Source organism: Musca domestica, unplaced genomic scaffold (genome assembly GCF_030504385.1).
Source record: "Musca domestica strain aabys unplaced genomic scaffold, Musca_domestica.polishedcontigs.V.1.1 5, whole genome shotgun sequence".
NCBI lineage: Eukaryota > Metazoa > Arthropoda > Insecta > Diptera > Muscidae > Musca > Musca domestica.
Window position 1 is genome coordinate 20,151,595 of NW_026712346.1, and position 14,439 is coordinate 20,166,033.

At 42.2% G+C, this 14,439-nt stretch overlaps 1 pseudogene; it reads right to left on the reverse strand.

The window, feature by feature from the left end:
- Positions 1-2,284: 2,284 nt before the first annotated feature.
- LOC131805276 (5.8S ribosomal RNA) lies at positions 2,285-2,449 on the reverse strand (annotated as a pseudogene).
- Positions 2,450-14,439: the final 11,990 nt, after the last annotated feature.

The following is a 14,439-nucleotide window of genomic DNA, read 5'->3' on the forward strand; positions in this document are numbered from 1 at the left end:
ACACACTTTTTTACAGCGGTAACGATATGTGTCTATCGTTAATCCAATATGCGCGGCACTAATTAATGACGAGGCATTTGGCTACCTAGAGAGTCATAGTTACTCCCGCCGTTACCCGCGATTACTTGAATTTCTTCACTTTGACATTCAGAGCACTGGGCAGAATCACATTGTGTCAACACCCTTAACTTAGGACCGACTAACCGTGATCAAACACTGTTCACACGAAACCCTTCTCCACTTCAGTCCTCCAAGGTCTCATTCGATTATTTACTACTACCACCACGCTCTCACAGCTTACGCCAAAAACTTCCATGCACACCAGTGTACCCTCCTACTCACTAAAGTTCAAAGTTTAAAATCCAACCGAATTGAATATAAACCATTTACTTTAGCGGTAATGTATAGGTATACAACTTAAGCGCCATCCATTTTAAGGGCTAGTGTGCTATCGGCAGGTGAGTTGTTACACACTCTTAGCGAATTACGACTTCCATGTCCACCGTCCTGCTGTTTTAAGCAACCAACGCCTTTCATGGTATCTGCATGAGTTGTCAATTTGGGCACCGTAACATTACGTTTGGTTCATCCCACAGTGCCAGTGCTCCTTACCAAAAGTGGCCCACTGGGCACATTATATCACAACCACACCTTCATACCAAGAAAGGTGTGGTTCTTACCCATTTAAAGTTTGAGAATAGGTTAAGGTCGTTTCGACCCTAAGGCCTCTAATCATTCGCTTTACCAGATAAGATTATTTTACATAATTTTTAAATGCACCAGCTATCCTGAGGGAAACTTCGGAGGGAACCAGCTACTAGATGGTTCGATTGGTCTTTCGCCCCTATACTCAATTCTGACAATCGATTTGCACGTCAGAACTGTTTCGGTCTTCCATCAGGGTTTCCCCTGACTTCAACCTGATCAAGTATAGTTCACCATCTTTCGGGTCACAGCATATATGCTCAAGGTACGCTCTGGTTAGAGGCATAAATAATATAAATATTATTATGCATAGCTGATAGAACGCCCCGGGATTGAATTAATAGACTATAAATAGACTAAAAACTAATCCCATAAAAGTTATGTTAATTTCGCTATTAGGTTTAAATTCCCAATAACTTGCAAATATGTTAGACTCCTTGGTCCGTGTTTCAAGACGGGTCCCGAAGGTATCCTGAATCTTTCGCATTGTAAATCATATAAGCGCATATAATAAACACAAAAATCAAGATTAATGTGCCATTATAGAATACAAGTATTCAAGCGCTATATATAATAGATCTATCAACACTTTATCCAATCGACAGCACTTATTCTATGTTAATACGCAAGCATACTAATTTGAATGAACTTTCGCCATCGATCTTATGATAAATTGTGTATGTTAATAGATTACAATGTCTTTATATGGAAAAAATGCACGCCATTCCACTATATTATTCATATAGCAATCGTAACGATGAATTTTCCATAATGGATATTCAGGTTCATCGGGCTTAACCTCTAACCAGTTTCACGTACTTTTTAACTCTCTATTCAGAGTTCTTTTCAACTTTCCCTCACGGTACTTGTTTACTATCGGTCTCATGTTATATTTAGTTTTAGATGGAGTTTACCACCCACTTAGTGCTGCACTATCAAGCAACACGACTCTTTGGAAATGTTCTCTAGTAATCATTAACGTTATACGGGCCTGGCACCCTCTATGGGTAAATGGCCTCATTTAAAAAGGACTTAAATCGTTAATTTCTCATACTAGAAATTGAACACTCCATACACTGCATCTCACATTTGCCATAAAGACAAAGTGACTTATTGCTGAACTCTTTCCTTTTCGCTCGCCGTTACTAAGGAAATCCTTGTTAGTTTCTTTTCCTCCCCTCATTAATATGCTTAAATTCAGGGGGTAGTCCCATATGAGTTGAGGTTGTATAAAACAGATACTATTCAGTTATACATTAAATAGAAACACCATCATTTTCAAATGAAAAAAATCCTTTCTTTTCGATATATGAAATTTTCATTTTCAATTCAAAAGAGACAATTCTGGTTTCATAAAAAAATCATTTTATGCTAGACCTTCCTCAATCGATTGAAAAAATATATAAGTATTTGAAAATACTAGGATTTCTTCAATGAGGTATTCTATCTTGACTATTAATATTATGAATTCTTTATTCATCATATGATGAATATACAGAATCCAGTAATATAACATGTGCTCAAAACACAAATCATTTGATGATTTGATTATTTAAGCAACTTATTTAGCATAGTCTTACAACCCTCAACCATATGTAGTCCAAGCAGCACTCTAAAATTACAGCATGGACTGCGATATGCGTTCAAAATGTCGATGTTCATGTGTCCTGCAGTTCACACGATGACGCACAGTTTTCTGCGTTCTTCATCGACCCATGAGCCGAGTGATCCACCGCTTAGAGTGATAATTTATTTTTGTGTTTTGTGTATACAGTCAAAATTGTTTTTATTGAAAGAAATCAAAAATACACCAAAATGAATTGGCATATATCAATTTCTTCAATAAGTTATGTTTTTTATACATACAATTTATGTTGCGAATGTCTTAGTCCAAACAACCGCTTGACATCAACATTCTCCACTCGGTGGTATATGTCGAGCAAACGAAGAAGGACATTAACTTATATTAAATATAAGTACAACTGTAATAGTATGTTTTTGTTATGCAATGTATGTATTCGATCAATGAAGATCAAAACAGTACACTGAGTATATTCGAATAGTTGCATGGAATAATTAAATTCTTTACAACTATGCCAATGTATGATTTTATATTCTTTCGAATTGTAAAAAAGTTTCTGATTGGTCTTCTTCTTTCTTGTTTTTAACTTTATTTCCAAATTTCTCTTCTATGCAGAAGAAAATATGGAGAATAAAAGTTTGTTTGTTATACGGTTGGAACACGTTGATGATCCTTCCGCAGGTTCACCTACGGAAACCTTGTTACGACTTTTACTTCCTCTAAATAATCAAGTTCGGTCAACTTTTGCGAAACATCCGTAACACACGAGGCGTTACAGTGATCACGTCCGGAGACCTCACTAAATAATTCAATCGGTAGTAGCGACGGGCGGTGTGTACAAAGGGCAGGGACGTAATCAATGCGAGTTAATGATTCACACTTACTGGGAATTCCAAGTTCATGTGAACAGTTTCAGTTCACAATCCCAAGCATGAAAGTGGTTCAGCGGTTTACCCGGACCTCTCGGTCTAGGAAATGCACGTTGATACTTTCATTGTAGCGCGCGTGCAGCCCAGGACATCTAAGGGCATCACAGACCTCTTATTGCTCAATCTCATTATTGCTAGACGCAATTTGTCCATTTAAGAAGCTAGTGTCCTTATAATGGGACAAACCAACAGGTACGGCTCCACTTCTATAAACACATTCAACCACTAACGCATTTTACTGCGGTCGCAGATGAAGGCTATAAAAGCTTCTACACCATAATCCTGAAAGCATCTATTTAATATATTTGAGTCTTGTTCGTTATCGGAATTAACCAGACAAATCACTCCACGAACTAAGAACGGCCATGCACCACCACACATAGATTCGAGAAAGAGCTATCAATCTGTCTTACACACTTATGTTCGGACCTGGTAAGTTTTCCCGTGTTGAGTCAAATTAAGCCGCAGGCTCCACTCCTGGTGGTGCCCTTCAATTCCTTTAAGTTTCAGCTTTGCAACCATACTTCCCCCGGAGCCCAAAAGCTTTGGTTTCCCGGGAAGCGACTGAGAGAGTCATGATAGTAGCTACACATAATTTATGGTTAGAACTAGGGCGGTATCTGATCGCCTTCGAACCTCTAACTTTCGTTCTTGATTAATGAAAACATCTTTGGCAAATGCTTTCGCTTAAGTTAGTCTTACGACGGTCCAAGAATTTCACCTCTGTTCTTATTACATTATTCCATGCACAAAATATTCAGGCATTTGGAGCCTGCTTTAAGCACTCTAATTTGTTCAAAGTAATTGTACCGGCCCACAACAACACTCGATGAAGAGCACTGAAGCAGGTTTAAATAGGAGGAACATACATAAATACAAGTACCTATGCATGTAAGAACTCCACCGGTAATACGCTTACATACATAAGGTATAGTACAAACTACAATTATAGTTGTACTACCCGTATGAAGCACAAGTTCAACTACGAACGTTTTAACCGCAACAACTTTAATATACGCTATTGGAGCTGGAGTTACCGCGGCTGCTGGCACCAGACTTGCCCTCCAATAGGTCCTTGTTAAGGGATTTAAAGTGTACTCATTCCAATTACAGGGCCTCTAATATGAGTCCTGTATTGTTATTTTTCGTCACTACCTCCCCGAGCTGGGAGTGGGTAATTTACGCGCCTGCTGCCTTCCTTAGATGTGGTAGCCGTTTCTCAGGCTCCCTCTCCGGAATCGAACCCTGATTCCCCGTTACCCGTTGCAACCATGGTAGTCCTAGATACTACCATCAAAAGTTGATAGGGCAGACATTTGAAAGATCTGTCGTCGGTACGAGACCATACGATCTGCAAGTTATCTGGAGTTCAACCATATAAACGATCAAAGATCGCTTGGTTTTAGCCTAATAAAAGCACACGTCCCAAAGGACGTGAATTTAGCTCTAGATTTACCACAGTTATCCAGGTAACTGTTAACGATCTAAGGAACCATAACTGATATAATGAGCCTTTTGCGGTTTCACTGTTAATTCGTGTGTACTTAGACATGCATGGCTTAATCTTTGAGACAAGCATATAACTACTGGCAGGATCAACCAGAATAATGTTTTATTGTATTGTTTTCCATGTTTCAACAACTTAATGAAAAATCAAAACAAAGCCAGCTATTGCCGCGCAAACGTCTTTAAGATTTTATCAAAAAATTGTATATTGTGGTATTTTTCTCAATATTTTTAGCAATTTATTTCAAATTACTTTGAAACATTGCAGCATAGTATGTTTTTCAACTTACTATACTTGATATTGATATGAAATTAAGAATTTCATATTTTCGTTTTTGTGCCCCTTTATTTGTGTGGAGATTTTCGAAAACCATCAAAAATCTCTCCGTGCTATATTAACGAGCCTGCACACATCGACCTGCCGATCGGATAAAGCTCGCTTCCTACCATTCAAGCATTTGAACGCCTCAACTTAATGAAGCATGCTCATAACAATAGGAAGAATACCATGAATTTTTGTATATTTGAATTATGTGGTGAGAACACGCGAATGCTCTACACAAACCACTGTATGAAAAAATACTACCAACCAACAACAGGTCGCATTCTACTAGTAGTCAAACCAAACTACCAGTCGACGGACTGCTGCGACATCCATATTCCTTCTAGTGTTATTTCATCACAAAACTCATCGAAATCGCTTGAACAAATCATTAGCAACCACCAAAATGGTGTTTCTAGTCATCGTTCGTGGTCTCCCAATGAGTTGCGATGACTTCGGTACATGGTCATTTTTTCGTGAGACGACACGTATACCTATAGATAGTTATGCAGTGCGGTCCGTACAAAATTGCACAAATGAGTATTTGAAAAATCGAATATTCACAAATATTCGAATAAAATATTCAAATATTAAGATATTTGAAAAAGAATTTCTGTTTCATATCACTGGCAATCACGGGCAATTTATTTTAATTGAAGAAAAATTTTTTCTCAACATTTAAAATTTTTTTTATTTTTTCTGGCAATTTATAGAGAAAATCGATGAATAATATATATTATTTTCATCATATTTTATTTCTAAAATATTTATTTATTATCCGATTTCTATGAAATTTTCAGGAATAATTTAGATAGGCATTTCACATTGTTTTATCAAAGAAAATCCACAATATTTACCCATTTCAAATTTCTATGAATATTTTATTGTTTTTAATATATTGAAAAACTACAAAATAAATTCATAAAAAATAGAAAAGTGGAAATATTAATGGAATTCATTTTATTTTGATAGCATTGATCAATAGCTATCATTTAAGCCGTTTTCTATACTTCTATGTGCATTTTTCGATTTTTCATGAATATTTTTCGATTTTTTTAATATTTTCCAAAAATGGCATAAAAAATTCTTAAAAATCGTACATTGAACAAATTATGAAAATTTGTTCGGCATAATGTTGCTACATAAAATAGCGATCATTATGCATCATTTCCTGGCAATTTTCATGTAATTTTCAATTTATTATGATTTTTTCTTGATTTTTATCAACAGTATTAAAGGCGAAATAATTCATAAAAAATTCAAAATTTTTATTATGTCTGATATGACTTTATTACAATATAGCTATTCGAAATAGATATTATGTTAGTCAATTCAGACATTTTTCTTTGGCAATTTACGTTTATTTGGTGTATCACCATATATATATATTAACTAGGGCGGATGGATATGGTTAGATTTTTATATTTTGGTCTTCTCTTCTTTGGATATGTTCAAATAAGTCACTAGAGTGATGACTAGACATTTTGAAATCATTCTGAAGTAAAATGCACACAATTTACTCCAGTAGCCGTTTAACCCTATTCGAAGAATATAAGCTGTTTTGGATGATTCTCATACAAAAATTACCTTTTATATTCTTCATCTGTGAAAGCTAGGGACAGTAGGAATGTCTTAAATCCATTCGAACTTTTTGCTAAATGGTAGAATAGATGTGTAGCAATCATTTTGTAGCAACACTTAGTCCCGCCGTTCAGTTAGACGAATGAAATAAGGTATTTTGTACAATCTTCAAATAATTTGTCATTTTCTTCGATTTGGGACCGGGTATCCCAAGTATAAAAAATCGAACCAAAGCAATATCAACTTAGAAAAATACAATGTATTTCTCATAGAAGTACTACTTTGGTTCATTCATCGACAACTATTTACATGCATCCATAGACACACAACATAGTCATCTTCGTTTTTGCCCAAATGAAATGAGACCAACAGCCACCTCTCTCGAGGCGACCATCGGTCTTTTACATTCATTCAAAGCAGTCAAGTGGGATAGATTTACAGCCACCGAGGGAAGCAGTTGATTGTCTTTCACATCCACAAGACATGGAAGTGCCAGTCTACTAGTAGGGAAAAACATCATCAAATTCAATGATATCGACACCACACTCAACTAGTCCATCCATAGCCATCTCACAACTCCAAAATTCCGAATTCTTCCTCTAAGTGCTTTTTTGTGTGTGGCGAGTGGGGCGAGCCCCCTTTTACTTATTTTACTAAGTCAAAAAAATTATAAAAAATTTTTGCAAGGCTTAACTCCCCCGGGGCCCTCAATATCGGAACTGCATAGAGCATGCTTTCACACACTCTACACAATCGTAGTATTCCAATATTGATCAGCAAAAATTTTCTACTAAAGATAATTTAGAACATATGCATTAGTCCTCTCAAACATGACATAATGTTGGAACCTTGTACATGAAGAATGTACAATTCGTAGTATTCCAACGCCACATAATCGACAACTCATATACGTTCTTATGTTTATCTCCATTTTTTCTCATGTTATGTGTGTTATTCATAAGTTATTAACTTATTATCAATAGCGTCTCTAACAAAGACGACAAATTGAAACCATTACCAAACGCTTTTATATTATACGTCTCTAACAAAGACGACAAGTTGAAACTATTTTACAGCAAGCAATGAAGACAAGCCCCATCACTTGCTGTTATACAGCAAGCAAAGAAGACAAGTTCTCAATGCTTGTTGTTCATGTGGCAATTTACGTTTATTCTATGTGATGAAGACAAAAGTCTTCATCACTTCTAGAGCAAGCAATGAAGACAAACCTCATCACTTGCTGTTTTACAGCAAGCAAAGAAGACAAGTCCCCAATGCTTGCTGTTCATGTGGCAATTTACGTTTATTCTATGTGATGAAGACAAAAGTCTTCATCACTTCTACAGCAAGCAATGAAGACAAACCTCATCACTTGCTGTTTTACAGCAAACAAAGAAGACAATTCCTCAGTGCTTGCTGTTGAACTGGCAATTTACGTAATCCATGAGAAAGACAAGTTTCGTCTTTCTCTCTTATAGACTTATGTCGAAAAACACTCAGTAGTGAAGAGTCGAATCGTCAAGCAGAGGATAAGTTTCAGTGGATCGCAGCATGCCAGCTGCTCTACCACTTACAACACCTTGCCCGTTAAAAAAATCGTTTACAATTGAATCGAGGCATTGTCATTGTATTAAATAACGATTTTATAAGTAACTATACCGGCATGCAGGTGATAGTATCCTCCTACGTTTGCTATGTTACAAATAACGTTAGCATCACTTCCATTGTCGTTTATCAGAAATAAACTTTAAATGGTTTAAGAGCCATACAATGCAATTGCCCCATATTTATCATTGCAGTCCAGCTCGGATACGACCTTAGAGGCGTTCAGGCATAATCCAACGGACGTAGCGTCATACCACTGTTCGCTCGAACAAGTATTGTGCCATAGGTCCGTACCTGCGGTTCCTCTCGTACTACGCAGGAATGCTATCGCAACAACTTATTGTCATTAGTAGGGTAAAAAAAAACCTGTCTCTCGACGGTCTAATCCCAGCTCACGTTCCCTTGCATGGGTGAACAATCCAACGCTTGGTGAATTTTGCTTCACAATGATAGGAAGAGCCGACATCGAAGGATCAAAAAGCGACGTCGCTATGAACGCTTGGCCGCCACAAGCCAGTTATCCCTGTGGTAACTTTTCTGACACCTAGGCCGAGCTTTTGCTGTCCCTGTGTGTACTGAACACCGAGATCAAGTCAGCATTTGCTCTTTTGCTCTATGTGTGGTTTCTGTCCGCACTGAGCTGGCCTTGGGACACCTCCGTTATTATTTGAGAGATGTACCGCCCCAGTCAAACTCCCTACCTGGCAATGTCCTTGAATTGGATCATACCTGAGTCATGGGAGTTATACCAAATTTCAAATATTGACAATAACACCGAAATGCCATCATCTCATCGAAATTTGTTTACAATTATATAACAAACTCTTAGTACTTTGATCAAGAAACCTGCATCAAAACCCAATACCATAAGACATATAAATATGTCCGTATAATGGCTAAGAAATGATACACGTTCCACTTAATCAAGTAAGTAAGGAAACAATAAGAGTAGTGGTATTTCATCGTTGATGCATCCGAAAACATATCTCCCGCTTATTCTACACCTCTTATGTCTCCTTACACTGCCTCTGTCCTCTTTCCCCGCTAATTATTCCAAGCCCGTTCCCTTGGCTGTGGTTTCGCTAGATAGTAGATAGGGACATACCTGTTGGTTGCTTTATGTGAGCACCTACCTTGCGGTCTATCTCACAGTGGTCTTAGCACCGGGTGAATACAATGCGTCTACCAACGCCCCCACAAAAGTGAGTACCAATTCGCTCGCACGTTATTTGGACGCGGTCGCCTCCTTGGTTAGGAGCGGAGCCTATCTAAAGCTCCTGCCTTTCTATGGGTCAGGCACCCGGTTGATAATGCAACTCCACATTGGAGCAAGTAGATAGGGACATACCTGTGGGTTGCTTTATGTGAGCACCTACCTTGCGGTCTATCTCACAGTGGTCTTAGCACCGGGTGAATACAATGCGTCTACCAACGCCCCCACAAATGTGAGTACCAATTCGCTCGCACGTTATTTGGACGCGGTCGTCTCCTTGGTTAGGAGCGGAGCCTATCTAAAACTCCTGCCTTCCTATGGGTCAGGCACCCTGTTGATAATGCAACTCCACATTCGAGCAACACACTCTCCCCGCGATTTGGGTATAAACCACAGCCACCGCGATGCTCCCACAAGGGGGCCAACACCAACTGCCAGGCTAGATCCGAAGATCTAGGGGCACCTGGCACCCGCGGTACCAGAATATAGCCTCCGGTCAGGCTTCGTAGCATCGCTACTACCAGTTGAACTCCAAACAGTCCGGGACTGGTCACCCACCAACAGAAAAACAGCAAAGAACACACACTCAAATCACGACAATTAACATGCTGTCCTCACGGACTGCACAATGAGTCCACTGGGACCGCGGCAACGGACTACACAACACAAACAATAAACAGGACTACCCTCACGGATAGCCTACACAACATCCACAGAGGAACCCCAACAATCGTCCCAAAGGTCCAAGGACCAAACCGGCCCAACAGCCCACGGCCCACCTCCACTATGTGCGGGGACCCCCTCCACTAAGTCTTGTCCTTCTACTAAATACTTCTCGCGCAAAATTACTTAAACATCTAAAGGTCCGATCGTCTTCAAGGACCCTACTGAAATCCCACCCCGCCCCTCCATACGTAATACACATATTGGCTAAACTTCTAATGTCATTATAGTAATGGCATTCCGTCAGTATATGCACCCAGTCCTCGGTCATCCCACACCCACATAAATCCGTCTGGGCAAGGCCTCTCTTGTGCAAAAATGCATTGAGAGAGCCGTGCCCCGTCAGTAAGAAACCAGTACTTAAGCCGAAGCGAAAGTCTGGCCGTTCCAGTACGAACGTTGCGTCACGAATAAATTCGTACGTCGCCCTTCCCTTGTCACTGTTCGTCCACCTTGTCCTCCAAAAATTAACAACGCACTCCCGAAGGAGCGCCTTGTACCGCCTAATATCCCCATCTACCAGATCAGAAGGGCTGAGCCAGTTCTCATCCTTAGCCAGCTGCAAACCACGCTTCAGCTTATACAGAATAGCCCTACATCTCACTTCCAGATCAAGCGGTACGGCGCCAAGCAGCACCTGTAGTGCATCTGTGGACACAGTCCTGCACACAGGTAAACACGCTAGCATGACGACCCGCTGACACGACAGGAGCTTTTTCCGACCCAACACAGACGCACCGATTTTGTACCACACAGGAGCCCCATAAGTTGCACAAGCAACAAACAGGCCACCATATATTGTACACACGGAACGCCTGCTCAAGCCCCAATTAGTCCGCAAAACACGCCTGACCATTCCCACCACTCTAGTTAGCTTCTCCTTCAGGTGATCAAGGTGCACCAGAAAATTCAATTTTTCCTTCATATGGATACCCAAATACTTAATTGTACTTGCGTATCTTATGCCATGTTCACCAGCTCGTATAAGCGGAGGTCGACCATGAGCAAGTCTGCCTTTCAGCATCATCAACGATGTCTTGTCATTCGCAACCTCAACGCCAACTCGATCACTCCATGGTTAGACTATGCGCATAGTCTGCTCACCGCGAGTCTCTAGCTCAAGGCCTTCAACCATGATAAGCAAGTCATCCGCATAAGCACAAACCTTGAAGGACGCCGAGAGCTCCCGCAACAGAGGATCCATCATGGGGTTCCAAATAAATGGGCCACAGATGGACCCCTGAGGGCAACCACGTTGGACATCCTTCCAGACCGAAGCACTGGATCCCACGACACAAGCCTTTCTATCACGAAAGTAGCTTGTACGTCCTAAGGAAAGCAAGGAACTCAGTTTTACGCTGAGCCAAGTCCTCCGCATTGGTCCGTCTAGCCCGTTGGAATTTCTTCCTAAGGCGACTGAGTCTCCTCCGCATCAGACTTAGCTCACGGGTCCACCATTTGACCTTACTTGGTTTAACCTTACGGCGTCTACCAAGGAGCTCGTCATTGACTCCGCTCATCCACTCGTTCAACCTGCTAACCTGGTCATCTATGGTCAGTGCCCTAAAGTCCGCTAATGGCATAGCAGCCTCCCTAACACGGTTCGCATATAGGTCCCAGTTCACGTCTCGTTCCTTCCAAGCCCTGAAACGCTCAGTTCCCTGCGTTCGTCCCCGCGGCGTGACCACAAGCTCAATGAGATTATGGTCACTAACACCCCAGTCATCAACAACACGCCAGCAAAATTGGTAAGCAGTCGTTGCTGCCCCATTTGCAGCCGTCACGTCAATGTCGCTAACTCCCGAGGGCCCATCAAAGGTATACAGATCCGAGGGCTCATTCAAAATCTCCACGCCCCTCGCTAACACCCATTCGCCTAGCATCTCACCTCGTACGCGATTCTGATGGCCAGAAGTATGCCTGGACATCTTGGAGAACCACAACGAGGAGGATGCATTCGCGTCTAAACCTAGGATAAGCGGACAATTACTCGCAAGGAATAGTACCGTATCCATATACCTTAAATAGGGCTCCAACGGAGAGCTAAATCTACAATAGATGCTAGCCAACATCTTTCCCCCCGCCCACTCAACGGACAGACATAACCCCCATTGGCTACTTGAGACAACTGTACGGTCAATGTCACTGTCCACAACAACTATCGCAGAGTCTCCTCCTTCGTCCGTAAAGACACGCATCCCCCCCGGAAGTCCCCGCACACACCCATCTCTAACATATGGCTCCTGTAGCAGGGCGAAGGTTGCACCTAACCGAAGCAGCGCCTGTCCAAATTCATGCACCACGCTCGCAGACCTCTGGCAGTTATACTGGAGTATCCTCATCAGTGCCTAGCGTTCGCCCTCGCAGCCAAAGCAGCATATACCGGGCAGGATGCTGATAGCATCAGATGCCCAGACGGTAGCCCCTTAAACTCGCAGTTTCGACACCGGATTGGGTTGGGACACTCAGAGCTCATTTGCCCAGTCAAGCCACAGCGACGGCATACATCCGTCTTCATCCTGCATTCCCTAATCCGATGGTCGAAACTCAGGCACCTGTAACACGTAGGCACAGCATCCTGCCTCCGCACAATGAAGCGGAACCACTTAATATAGGCACCCTCAGCACTCAGATTCTCTGCTACTCGCTCCGAACACTCCAGCACAACATTCACCTTGGACTCCCCCACATCAGTCCTCCAAGGCCCACTAGACAGGCGCACACTCTTCCTAAACACCTCCAGAGTCATAATCTCGGCAAAATTCAGCTCATAGAGTTCACTCATGATCTCATCCGGCGTTAGTTCAGAATGAACTCTCTGCACAATCACCTTCGGGCCCAGCTTGTCATTTACTGACACCTACAAACCTACGTCAGCAAATTTGGTGTTGGCAACTATTTTCTCCCTTTCCGCAACAGATGGTGTCCTAATAACTGCTCCTCCATCCCGCACCTCCTTTACCTCATGAACCCTCACACCAAGAGTAGGGCCCACTTCATCAACCACCTTTTTCACTACCTCCTTGCTGGACTTCCCCTTCTTAGACCTCACCACCACCGACCACGTTTCTACCGGCTTACGAACAGGTACCGCAACAGGCAATGCAGGTACCGTCTGCGACACCACAAGGGGCGCCGTAACAGCAGCCGTCACAGAAGGCCCGGGAGCAGGGCCTACCACACCACGAGCCGCCAGCTGCTCGAACGCCTCCAACTTCCCCTTAAGCCTCTCATTTTCAACGATGGCTCGCATGAGCATCTCTTCGTATTTACTGGCTAAGGAAATCATCTCCCGAGTCGTCTCAGAGCTGCACTGACTCTCACACAGCAAATCCAGAAGAGAGTCAGTGACTCCCTTCATTTCCAGCACCGTCACACCACCAACAGGCTTAAGTGGAGACCTCTTTGAACGAGAGCGACTCGCCCTTTGGACTTCACTTACACGCTCGCTACCAGATAAATCATCAACTAGTACGCGACCACCAGAGACACCAGCACCAACACCAGCACCACCCTCACCAGCAACAACAACAGCATCACCAACACCAGCCTTCTTCAGCGGAGATCCCAACTTCTGTCGCTTCGCCTCTTCCCCTCCATCCGAACTCTGCTCACTCTCAGTGTGCCTTAACCTTCGCCCTGCAGGGGGAGGCATAAGCACCTCTGGAGCACCAGCACCACACTCTACCTCCATATCCGAGACCTCAGAATTGGCCTCCGATACCGACCCACCCTTCTTCTTCCTTTGTGCCTTAGGAGGCATATCCCAGACACACACCCACTATTCACTAATCGTCTATTCACTACCAGATGTCGCTCGAATTGTCCAAAATCACAAACCAGTCCAAAAACCAAAATCAAAGCACTCACCGCAGGCAAGGTTAGTCCAAACTCACTTACTGACCACCAGACAAGTCCAGTGGACACAGCACCAAAACACTGGTCCAACCACGTCTCCTCCAGCAACCAAACACCAATGGCCAACGAGACACCAAAATCCACACAACTCACTTCCGCGCACTGTATGTTCGTTATGGCGAGAAACCTTTGGAATACCCCAAGGGATTCCCCACCAACAACTTAATGCACCTGACAGAGTCAGAAAATTTAAAATCTGCGTTACCTGCGTAAACACCTCACCCGAAATTATTACACTTTTTCACTAGGCAAAATATCACGTATGTTCCTTCAACGGCTCAACGACAAGTGATAGTGATAGGGACATACCTGAGTGTTGTTTTATGTGAGCACCTACCTTGCGGTCTATCTCAAA